This window comes from Pyrus communis, chromosome 5 (genome assembly GCF_041283825.1).
Source record: "Pyrus communis isolate YQ-2024b chromosome 5, ASM4128382v1, whole genome shotgun sequence".
NCBI classification, from domain to species: Eukaryota; Viridiplantae; Streptophyta; class Magnoliopsida; order Rosales; family Rosaceae; genus Pyrus; species Pyrus communis.
This window is the reverse complement of record NC_142569.1, coordinates 21,106,726-21,119,724: the sequence shown is the minus strand read 5'-3', so window position 1 is coordinate 21,119,724 and position 12,999 is coordinate 21,106,726. Positions and strand designations below refer to the sequence as shown.

The 12,999-nt window shown below is 39.2% G+C and overlaps 1 long non-coding RNA gene across 1 annotated transcript; it reads right to left on the bottom strand.

The window, feature by feature from the left end:
• Positions 1 to 380: 380 nt before the first annotated feature.
• On the bottom strand, positions 381 to 1,241 carry LOC148696965 (uncharacterized). Its single transcript, XR_015962060.1, has 2 exons — positions 917 to 1,241; positions 381 to 614 (listed from the first exon to the last, which is right to left on the bottom strand). It is a non-coding gene; the product is annotated as an uncharacterized LOC148696965 (long non-coding RNA).
• Between the last annotated feature and the right edge of the window lie 11,758 nt (positions 1,242 to 12,999).

The window sequence follows — 12,999 nt, the reverse complement described above, 5'->3', positions numbered from 1 at the left end:
GAAGGGCTGGCTTAAGTAGTGGTCATAAAAAGCAAGAGGATCGATACATAAGAAAATAAATATGGATTCACTTTGTTGAAGCTCTCAATTTGTCAAAATTTGACAAATTAAAGAATGAGTGAAAGCCATAGAAACCGTACATATAAGAGGAAACAGTTATGTATTAGGCTTACCACCTCGATGAATAAAAGAAACGACAATGGCCAAAAGAATATCTAATCTTGGTGCTAATCCTCAGCTTCCTCCGCAAGTCCCTCCGCATCCTAGGTTTTGAGAGAAAATTTGGCGCCCAAAGAGAAGCATGCAATGGCTGCTTTTAAAAATCATTCAGCAATTCCTTGTGAATTCTACTTCCATTGAACCTCAAAATCAATTAGCGGTCAAGGGTAAAGGAATTAAATAATTAATTAGTCTGAACGATTGTATTAGAAATTTGACGATGTATTAGGTACTGAACCCCACTTATGAAACTCTGCATAAAATTACATGCGCAGATAACCCACTCCACTCCATACAGATCAAGCAAGCATCTTACTGGTTGTTCTCAAAATCCGGTTGCGCATAAGATCACCAACAACAAATAACTCCTCCCTTGACGGAGGAGAGACTCCCACCTTTTCTACACAAAAATTTTCAACATTAATTAAAAAAATCAAAGAGAGTAACAATTCTAACTTTCGCATGATAAAACCAAAAAAATAATCAATGCAATGGCAACTTAAAAGATTAAAAGGGTCAATTTGGTTACCTCTAAAGTCTTAGAAAATTTGAACGTAAACTTATTATTTCCGTATCATCACAACCATACAAATTGAAGAGAACTACGCAACCATGGGCAATATAAAGCTTTAAACTTTCTCGAACAAATGAAATCACAGGACTCGAACTTAAAGCGTGGAGCTAAGGCTAAATGTACCAAAATACCCATGATCTTTCATAACACACTGCCCCTCGCCATCAACCTTCACTAACTCATCTCTCTAAAACTCCTCAATTCCTTCCCACTGCCAAGAACCAGAGTAAATCCTTCCTCCGCCGCAACCAGCAACTTCACTTCATCACTCCAGAATGCTGACTTTCATCCCTATACCCTAGTATCCGTTCCCTGCGAGCAAACAATAGTTCAGAATAGAACCTCAAAAACCATATATCTTAGGTCAGCTCATAATTATAAGAGTGAAAATGTAAACCCAAGTTCTGAACTTTACACTTGGAATTTAATACAAACTAAACCCAAGTTTTGAACTTTAATTAAAACCCAACAAATATCGGAAAAAAAAAAATTCACTTTACATAATCTAATGCAGCAATTTTGCATAATACTACTTTACACAACAAAAAAAGACTCAAAATTTCGCTTTCTTTTCCTACATTTTCTCAGTAACCAATTAGGCCAAACACCCCAAAAAATCACAATGAAAAACCAATAACAGGCTAAATTTCTTCACAAAAATTCAAGAAAACTTACTCAATCTGCAGAAGAATTTTATAGGAATCCGGATAGAGATCCCCCCACTAGGTACCATAACTCGCCGAAGTCTTGTGTGGCTGTTGAAACAACGGCGTCTGTTTCTGCTGTGGTGGTTGTTGGGAGAAGAAGGAGTTGCTTTGCTGAAAAGGTTGTTCTGTCACATCCCAGCCCAAGCCCCCACCATATTCCGAGCTCGACTCCACCGTAGCACGATATTGTCCGCTTTAGGCCTCGACCACGCCTTCATGGTTTTGTTTTTGGGAACTCACATGAGAACTTCCCAGTAGGACATCCATCATGGGATTGCTTTCGCGCGAACTCGCTTAACTTTGGAGTTCCGATGGAACTCGAAGCCAATGAGCTCCCAAAATGCCTTGTACTAGGTAGAGATGGGAATATACATATAAGGCTTACAGGATCCACTCCCCGCCGAAGTACGAGTTATTATACCTATGATTAGTACAAAAATCTTTGAAGTAGTGAGCATTCCCTTTAGAATTATGGAACCCCTTCACATGACCAGTTCTTTATTAGTCGTCCAAAATCACCTACCCGAGCGGGCTCTAGTATGTAATCAACCTATGGTGGAGCTACTAATTGACGATATTGTCCGCTTTGGGTCCCGATCATGCCCTCACGATTTTGTTTTTGGGAACTCACACGAGAACTTCCCAGTGGGTCACCCATCCTGGGATTGCTTTCGCGCCAACTTGCTTAACTTCGAAGTTCCGATGGAACCCGAAGCCAGTGAGCTCGCAAAAGGCCTCGTGCTAGGTAGAGATAAGAATATACATATAAGGCTTATATGATCCACTCCCTTGGGTGATGTGGGATCTTATAATCCACCCCCCTTAGGGGCCCGACGTCTTCATCGGCACACTTTTGGCCAGGGATTGGCTCTGATACCAAATTGTCACATCTCGGCCCAAGCCTCCACCACATCCCGGGCTCGACTCCATCGTAGCACGATATTGTCCGCTTTGAGCCCCGACCTGGCCCTCACGGTTTTGTTTCTGGGAACTCACACGAGAACTTCCCAGCTTTGAGCCCCGACCTGGCCCTCACAGTTTTGTTTCTGGGAACTCACACGAGAACTTCCCAGTGGATCACCCATCATGGGATTGCTCTCGTGCGAACTCACTTAACTTCGGAGTTCCGATGGAACCCGAAGCCAGTGAGCTGCCAAAAGGCCTCGTGCTAGGTAGAGATTGGAATATACATATAAAGCTTACAGGATCCCCTTCCCTGGGCGATGTGGTTTCTTACATGTTGAGTTTGAAATGGCGATTGCTGCTGCTGCTGTTGTGGCTGCGGTGTAGAGAACGATGTGAACGCCATTGTTGTGGTCACTGTGGGCTGGTTTTGGGATTGTGGTTAGAAAATTGGGAAAGACTGCATAATTTTCTTAAAAAAATAATCAATAACTTGAATTTTGACATAGTCTAGAATGTCAATTCAAGAATCGCAAATCAACCATGAATGCTTGGCGTTGGATTCATGGAAGCAAAATTGAGAAAGTAAATGAAATAATTTAAACTGTAACCAATAAAGAAGAACTTACAAACCAAAACGTACGGACGATTTCTCGCTAGATTTCCAGGGAAGCAAAATCTTTAGCTGATGCAAAACCTATGTCGTTTGGTTGGTTTTAATGAAATTGTCCTTGATTAAAAAAAATACTGAAGTAAGTAGAGTGGTTGTATTCAGGAAAACATGGGAGCGATTGTGTGTGTAGAGAGACAAAGAGGGAGAAGAAGGGGTTGTGGGTTGTTATCTTTTTTTTTCTTCTAATTTTTAATTCTCCTTTTGTTTAAAATATTTTTCTTTTTTGTTTTGATAAAAGTATCCTTACTATTTTGTTTCTATTATTTTCAGTTAGTTGTGAATTTTTTTGTTTGAAGGTCTTTATAGTCCAATTTTTTTTGGTGAAACCTTAAGACATCAAACAATTCATTCTGGTTTTCTAATATTAAAGATTAAAGAATTAAAGAACTAATAATAATTTTATTATTTTGTAATCTTGTTTATCCTGCACACTGATATTCAACTTAGCAGGTTCGATTCTTTGGAATTTATTATTTTGTAATCTTGTTTATTCTGCAGACTGATATTCACCGTTTTGAAGCCGTACCACTGCAAACTGCTACCCAGATCCATCCCGCCACCGCACACCCGTCTCCCATTGCATTTCCGCTGCTGCCTACACTCGTACACGCAGTCGACTCCCATGAGTCAGATTTGTTAACCCTTGGATCACTGCCGCTGTTTCTAACCCGCAGGCCCACTACACCATGAATCAGACCCCGATCGAACCCGCTTGCATCCGCACCCAGATTTGTAGCCGCCGTGACCCCATGTTGCTGCAGTCTGACCCGTTTGTATCTGTACCTTGTTCCTGCACTTGCACTGTTATGATCCAAACTCAGAACCTTAACTCAGACTTGCAAGTATATGACAATGATGGATGGAGGAATACAGAGAAGAGCTAGAGAGATAGAGAGAATAGTATTTTTTCAATATATTTCTTTTATGAATATTCGTCCCTTTTTCCCTTTCACAAGTGACTACATATATGGTTCCCCCAAACTCTCAAAACCAGTTGGCATAACTAATTACAAAACAACTTAATCAAAATGCTTATTTAATTGCTAAACTATGATTAAGATAATCACAGATATAACATTGCCTTGCCCTTCAATTAAACCTTGTCCTCAATGTTGCTGTTAAAACTTGAATCCTCGAAATTTTGCAATGAACTCATCATAATCTTCCCAAGTAGATTCTTCAGCGTTCTTGTCCTTCCACTGAATGAGCAGCTAAACACCAACTGCATTGTTCTTCTTGTAGACTCTTCTTTGTAGCATTGCTGCGGGTTCTTGAGCTTGTAGTCCATCATCAGTCACTAGTGGTAGCAGTGGCATAAGATTAACATCAGGACCCATATGTTTCTTCAAGCAACTAACATGGAAGATAGGATGTATCTTAGAAGTCTCAGGAAGCTTTAGCTTGTAGGCCACATTACCAACTTTCTTTAATACTTTGAAGGGGCCATAGAATTTTGGGTGGAGTTTGTGGTATGCATGAGTTGCTAGTGACTGCAACTGGTAAAGAATAAGCTTCAAGTAAACCCAATCTCCCACCTCAAAGGTTCTCTCACTCCTGTTTTTATCTGCCTGCACCTTCATTCTGTTTTGAGCAATGATTAGATTAGTTTTGAGCATTGTCAACATTTTGTCTCTTGCCATCAATCCCTATTCAACATTCTCCATTTTAGCAGAACCAAGCTCATAAAAGGCAATGTGTGGAGGAAAGTAGCCATATACAATTTCGAAAGGTGTGAACTTGGAGGCAGTGTGAAATGAAGTGTTGTAACTCCATTCAGCCCAAGGAAGCCACTGGAGCCATTTCTTGGGTTGGCAGCTAGTGAAACATCTTAGATAGGTTTCTAAACATCTGTTGACAACCTCCGTCTGTCCATCACTTTATGGGTGATAACCCAAGCTCTTGCATAACTTCGATCCTTGTAGTCTAAAAAACTCCCGCCAAAAAGCACTAAGGAAAATAGGATCTTTGTCACTCACTATGGTTAGTGGCATGCCATGCAATTTGAAAATGTTTTCCACAAATTCTTATGTTACCATGCTAGCAGTATATGGGTGCCCCAATGCTATGAAATGCCCATACTTAGAGAGCCTGTCCACCACCACTAAAATGACTGACTTCCCCTTGCATGGAGGTAATCCGCAAATGAAATTCATACTTATATCTGTCCAGGCTTGCTGTGGAATTGGAAGAGGCTGCAGTAACCCAGGTGGTGATATTGTTTCATACTTATTATGTTGACAAGCCCTGCATTCCGCCACCCAAGCTTTTATATCTTTTTTCATCCCAACCCAATAAAAGCCTCTTTTCAGTATTTGGTAAGTCTTCAATACCCCTTCATGACCTGCTGCGGGAGTAGAGTGATGCTCCTTGAAAACTTTTCTCCTCTAGCTAGAATTAACTCCCAATGCAATCCTATGCTTGTATTTCAAGAAGCCATTATCCAGGTGATACTTAGAAGCAGTGATAGCAGTTCTAGGATCTTGACCTCGCACCTCTACTTCTTGTTTCTTTGATCTCACACACGGATCTTATTCTAAATCTCTCCTGAGGTCATCCAACCACCCAAAATAGGGATAAGTAACAGCCAGCAATTCTCCCTTCTCCTCTAAAGGTAGCTCAGAAAGAGGTGGTGACCTTGGAACATGAGAGAGAGCATCTGCCACAATGTTTTCCTTGATATGTCTATATTGCAACTCATAATCAAGTCCCAACAGTTTGGACACCCATTTTTGTTGGAATGGGGTGTTGGTTCTTTGACTCAAGAAATATTTCAAACTGTTGTGCTCTGTTTTGATAATGAAATGGCGCCCTTGTAAGTAGTTTTGCCATTTTTTTACTGTATAAATGATGACAATTAGCTCTCTCTCATAAGTTGACAATGCCTGATTTCTTGGACCTAAAGCTTGGCTGGCAAAAGCAATAGGCCTCCCACGTTGCTGCAAAACTGCTCCAATACCTAAACCATAAGCATCACACTAAATTATAAATGGTTTTGCAAGTTGGGTAGAGTTAGCAATTGGGGTGAAGTCATGGCTTGCTTCAATTTCTGGAAAGCTGCCTCAGTTGCTTCTGGCCACTGGAATCCTTCACTTCCAGTGAGTTTGTACAAGGGCTGGCACAATTTGCCATATCCATGTATAAATTTTCTGTAGTAGCATGTTAACCCCAAAAATCCCCTTAACTCTTTCACATTCTTAGGAGCAAGCCACTCCAATATAGCTTGGATTTTTGCAGGATCTGCAGAGACTCCCTCACTGGATACTATATGGCCTAGGTATTCCACTTGGTGCTGCCCAAAAGAACACTTTTGTTTCTTGACAAACAGTTGATGTTGTTGCAATAATTCTAGAGTTTTTTCTAAGTGCACTAGGTGCTCATCCCATGACTGACTATATATCAATATGTCATCGAAAAACACAAAGATAAACTTCCGTAAGTAAGGTTTAAAAATGTCATTCATGAGGCTTTGAAATGTTGCAGGGGCATTAGTGAGGCCAAAGGGCATAACCAGGAACTCATAATGGCCCTCATTAGTTCTAAAAGTTGTTTTTCCAATGTCATCCTTATGCATTCGAACTTGGTGATAGTCGGACCTTAGATCAAGCTTTGAGAAATAGTGAGCTCCATATAATTCATCCAAAAGATCATCAATTAGTGGAATATGATACTTATCATTGACTGTGATTATGTTTAATTCCCTGTAGTCCATGCATAACCTCTATGTCCTTTCCTTTTTCTTCACCAACAGTACAGGGAATGAGAATGGACTGTGACTAGGCCTGATGAACCCTGATTTTAGAAGTTCCTGCACTACTTTCTCAATTTCATCTTTCTGTGCAGGGCCATAATGGTAAGGCCTAATGCTTTGAGGCTTAGACCCTTGGAGAAGAGGGATTTTGTGATCCTGTGCTCTATGTGGAGGCAACTGTGAAGGAATCTGAAACACTGCATCAAATCTCATTAAGACTGCTTGTAACTCTTCCATTTGTTGAGCACTGATGATGCTAGTATCCTCTGGTGTATACTCCAATGAATACAATAAAACTCCCAAGTTAAAATCATATAATTCCTTGTTAAGCTGTTGCAATGACATTTCCTGGATAACCAGCTGTGGTGGTATGCTATGGGACAATTTGAACTTGTTTTGGCCCACTTGAAATTCCATTGTGAGTAATTGAAAATCCTAGAGTACAGGACTCACCGTAGACAACCATTGCACTCCTAACACCAAGTCACAACCCCCCAAAGGCAATGCAAACAAATCAGTGTGACAATGGTATCCTCCCAATTCCAACGGAATGTGTTTACAACAACCCTGACTTTTGATTTTGCCTCCATCTGCTATCATTACTTCAAATGGTTTGGTTGTTTATAAAGACCACCCCAATGTCTTAGTGAACCTAGAATCAATAAAGGTGTGGGTACAACCCGAGTCGAGGAGGATTCGTACAGGTTGGCCTTTAACACTACCCAAAACATTCATAGTTTGTAGGAAGCGCTTAGCATTCATGCCATAAAATGCACATTCACTCAGTGCCATTCCTTGCAACTCAGCTTGCACAGCCTCGTCATTCTCCTCACACAATTCCCCATCATCACACACATCTAACAAAAGCAACTGTTTATGTGTGCATTTATACCCCATTACCCATTTCTCAGGGCAAAACCAACATTCCCCTCGGTCTTTCATTCTCTGTACTTCCTCAAGAGTGAGCTTACGATATGGTAAATTGGTAGTTTTAGGTCGAGGTAGCATGATGGGTAGTGGAGTGACCTTAGTTGCAGGAAGAGTTCTAAGATTGTGGCTACGCAATGCAGAAAGTTTATCAACAACCTGAATAACTATAGAGATTGCATCATGAATGGACGCAAGCCTCAATAATTTGACATCATAAACCAATTCCCTTTTTAAACCCCCAAGGAAACAACTCTTGAGGAGAGCAGGACCAACATTGGAAGCACGATTGGCAAGCCGACGAAATTCAGTTGCATATTCCTTCAGAGTACCTGTTTGGTGCAACTTAAATAATGACTCAGTACAATCCTCAAACTCAGAGGGTCCAAACTCTCTACAAAGTGCATTGGTAAATTCCTTTTAAGTAAGAGTACTGAGTAAGCAATTGCACCATTTGAACCACTGCATCGCCTCATTCTCCAAGTAAAAGGAAGCTGTAAAGACCTTTTGTGGATCTAGAGTGTTGTAACAAGCAAAATGTTACTCAGCCTTGTAGATCCAAGTGATAAGATCATCACCATAAAAAAATCAAGGAAAATCCACCAGTTGCTGCCATAGAAGTTTAGGCGGCTCGCCCCCGGGCTCAAACTGATCATGAAGAGGATGTCGATGAGTCTCCCAAAGACGAAAATCAGCATCATCCGTGACTGGAACTGGCGGTGGGATAGGATCGGCGGCAAAGGAAGCTGGATTGGAAGATCCGACACCACCGACAAAGGACTGTTCTCGCCGGAATTGCTCGAAGGAGAAAGCTAACTTAGCATCGAAGTCAGCAGATATCATGGCTGAGAGGTCAGCGTTTGCGACTGCGAAAGAATTTCGAAGGAGGTTGGGGAGGTCCGCCAAGATAGCTTCAATGACAGTGAGACGTGCATCTATGGTTGCTAAATGAGTTGTCGGAGCGTGACGGGGCATACAAGAGGGAATCGAGGATCAAGCAAGATGATACCAATTGATATGATCCAAACTCAGAACCTTAACTCAGACCTGCAAGTATATGACAATGGTGGATGGAGGAATACAGAGAAGAGCTAGAGAGATAAAGAGAAGAGTATTTTTTAAATATATTTCTTTTACGAATATTCGTCCCATTTTCCCTTTCACAAGTGACTACATATATGGTTCCCCAAAACTCTCAAAACCAGCTAGCATAACTAATTACAAAACAACTTAATCAAAATGCTTATTTAATTGCGAAACTATGATTAAGATAATCACATATATAACATGCACCATTTTCTGATGAAAACCCAGATTTCTGCACTCTCGTGTTTTGCAGGTTCTTTCTGGATAAGACCACATAGAAAGAAAGAAAGAAAAAAAAAGAAAAGGATGAAGTTGCCGTAGTTGGGCCATTGTTTGTCTGTTGGGCTACTTTAATTATTGGATTGGACCGATAAAATGGGCTAAGAAGATAAGGTTGCCTATATTGGGTTGTTGGATTTTTGTCCGAAGTATGTGATTTGTTTGAAGTATGATGTTTCCTGCTTGGCAATCACTCGAGTGCTTGGATCAGTGACTACTCGAGTGATTATTGTCAAAGTTTTTATCTTTTTGTTTCTTGTTGTTGGGTTATAGGAATCTCGTCGTTAAGTGATAGGCTCTATACTTCCAACATTTGTTTGCCGAAATCTGTATCTGTTATCATTAGTGCATGTCCACTTGTAGCGGATCTTGCCTTGTCCGCTTGTAGCAGATCCTGTTTGCATACCTACCTATCCGCTTGTAGCGAAGCTTGTTTGTTCGTTTGTCGGAACTTGTTTGTCTGTTCGCATTGTGGAGCCTGTCTATTTGTTCGAGTTGTGGAGCTTGCCTGTTTGTCTGTTCACGTTGCGAAGCCTGCCTATATGTCCAACTAACGAAACCTACATCCAAATCTACTTGTTGGCAAACTCATGTTGTTTACAGCTATGAGTTTGATGATGGGTGTTGGAAAATAATAGATTTAGGATTTGGGCTGAGCCCGCTAGAATTAGGTTTTGTTAGAGATTAGGGTTAGTTTATTATAAATAGAGTGCTTTGTTATTCATTAAAGAATAAGTTAGTCATAATGTAGACTCTTAGGGTTTTGTAGCTATTCCAGCATTCTTTTCTATTAATAATATTCTTATTATTTTGTAGTCTTGTTTATTCTGTACTCTGATATTCAATTGATGTCAGGTCAGACAAAGGCAAAGAGATTAGAGTAGTGCTTCAGATGACGACTCCCACAGAAGGTTTCTCTCAACCTTGGATTCCAGTTGGGGGGTGGCCGATATGAGCTGCTAGATATGATAAATGTGCAACCAAGATACACTGAATTGTCCATACTTTTAGTTTTATAAAATATGACAAGTTGATATACATGTATATAGAGAACTGATATCTCTTTGCAGATTTGGGTTGCTAGATAGTTTTTCACGTTTCAGATCAAAATAAAGTTTTTCATGTTATACTGTCAAACTGTCGTTTGGTACAACATTATGTAAATATTTTTATATAAATACCATGTACACGGAGTATGCAATTAGTATTCATATAGATGCTTATTCGTGTTAACGATAAAAGCATCTGGTTTAAGTTTATCCTCAAAATTTATGCTTAGTTGTAATAATGCTTTTGCTTAGTTGTTCATGTAAAAATGAAACATTATTTTGTACATATATCATTTTATATTCGTTTAGTTTTTCAATTTATGCTTATTAACTTGGTTATTGGTAAGGCTCTTCTAGAGGCAGTGTTGGCGTGTAGATGATGAGGAATTAGGCAACGAGGAGGAGATGATGAAGGCAGAGGACCAAAAGGCGTTGGTTGTTGGGATAATTGGTCCTCCGAATTCCCCGGGAAGTCTGGGATCACTATTATTATGGCTTGTTCTTAAATTCCTCTTTTCCCCACTTAGTGGGATAAAACCTCGTTGTTGTTGTTGTTCTTAAATTTCTCTTTTACGATTGCATGTAGAGATATTACAATTTTCAGTCTTTTATGCAAGCACTGTACCATTTTGACCAAGACTTTCTCTATACTCTCCCCTTTTGACAGCCATTAATGAATCACCATGAGGTTTCATTTCCCACTTTTTATGAGTTCTATCTACATCTTTTTTCAAGCCACAAAAGCGGACTTCATACAGTACAACATGAGAGAAACCTATGTACAACCAATTTTTTCAAAGGACCAGAGATTACTTTATAAAGGTATCTTGATATCTCATAGAATTCGTAATGAATTTTCAACTCACCATTGAAAAGTTGTATTGGCTGTTTCAACTCATAGATAGTTTAAAGTATTTATGATGTAGGTGACTGTAATGTATATTGGGTAAACAGTTAATGAACGCCTTCAAGAGCATTTTGATTGGTTCCTTATGTATCTATGTAGTATCTAACAATACAACTTTCTTTTGTATGATCCTATACTGTATTTCTTTGATGTTGCACTAGATTTAACCTTAGTTCTTGACTAATGTGTGATGGTGGATTTGCAGTGCTTTTGTATGATTCATAGCTGTTGTGGATATATTATAGCAGCACTTCGTTTTGATTTCTAAACTATATACTTTATCTTTGTCTTGGGTTACAGTATAATATTTAACGATTGAATTTGTAAGATGGTTTAGCAATTTTTTTAGAGACTTACTATTCCTGCCAGATGTTCAAGCATTATGTCTTCTACATTTCTACTTTCCCTTTTCTGTGTTTTTCCTCCATGTAGTAGGCTGATTACTTGAAACTAAGATATTGATGACACAATACGATCTACAAATGAATGTTTCTTATAGCTATCCATATACAGTAAGCAAAGTTTGACTTCATTGATTCTTTGGTACTACGTCTTTTTAGTTGCTTTGTGTGGAAACTAATGAATGTTTCTTATAGCTATCCATATATAGTAAGCAAAGTTTGACTTCATTGATTCTTTGGTACTACGTCTTTTTAGTTGCTTTGTGTGGAAACTATTCATGTATGTTGCGACTAATACATTCAACACTCGTAGCAAAGTGCGGGCACATTTTCTAGTTCTGCCTAACAAAAGCTGGTGACTCACTATTCAAAGTCTCCGCTGCCTATGAATTTTCCACCAAAGACTAATTGGTGTGCCAAGACTTCCACAACTAATTAATGAAAAACAAATTAGTCTACAGTCTAGTATTAGCTAATCCCAACTTGTAATTGTGTTGCCAATTGCCACCTAGAAAATTTATTTTCCATGTAATGTATGCACTTGTTGAAACAGGAAAATTGAAAAACTTTTCTGACAAGTTTTGTTTTACACACACACACACACACACACACATATATATATATATATATATATTATAAATTTTATTATTAGTAAAGAGAATGAAAGATTTCGAAATTATTATAATAATTTAAAGAATAGAGTAGTATAATAATTTAAAGAATAGAGTAGTTTTCGTTTGGTCGAAGAGATACAAATAAAGTGACTCACTGCCTAGCAAGACCTAGTTCAGCTCTCGATCATCTAGTTTCTTGGTTCGAGGAACCTCCAGATGTAATTTCTGATTTATTATTGAAGGATAGTATTCGTAGTTAATTTTGGTGCATGACAATCTTTTTCCCTTCGATCAGGTTGAAAGTCTCGGCAAGGTTTTTATTGAGGCCCGCTGTTTGCACCCTATCCTTGATTTTGTATGTACTTACTTCACTATTCAATGAATATTGTACTTCATCTCCAAAAAAGAATAGAGGAGTTTTGAACTCGGGACTCATGGGTGTAAACCCATGCTTGCACCCATGCTTGTGACAAGTTAAAATATGCTACAATTGAAAGCGCAAAACATGTTTGATGTTTTTTATTCGGTTCACATCAATTTTGACGTCGACGTCACAGCACTTAACACATTTTCGAAGAACATTCACCCTCTGCAGTGCACAGAAATACTTGAGAATTAGCGCTGAATAAATCAGCAGATGTCCTTGTTGTTGTAAACCAGATCGTATTCAAGATAATTCAATGTCTCCGAAGAACCCTAGCATGTAAGTTACACATTCCGCATTTCTTAGAAGTTGAAATTATCTATATACTAAAGCTCAGCAAAAAATCACCGTTCATCATGTGAGAGTAAGCACTGTTCATAAATAGTGAAAGGGCGGAACTACCCTTGATTTCTGCTTTGGTCCCCTTACTGTTCACACTTTGCTACAGTAAGAAGTCAGTTTTGTCCTTGATGGTTGCCCATCTCTCG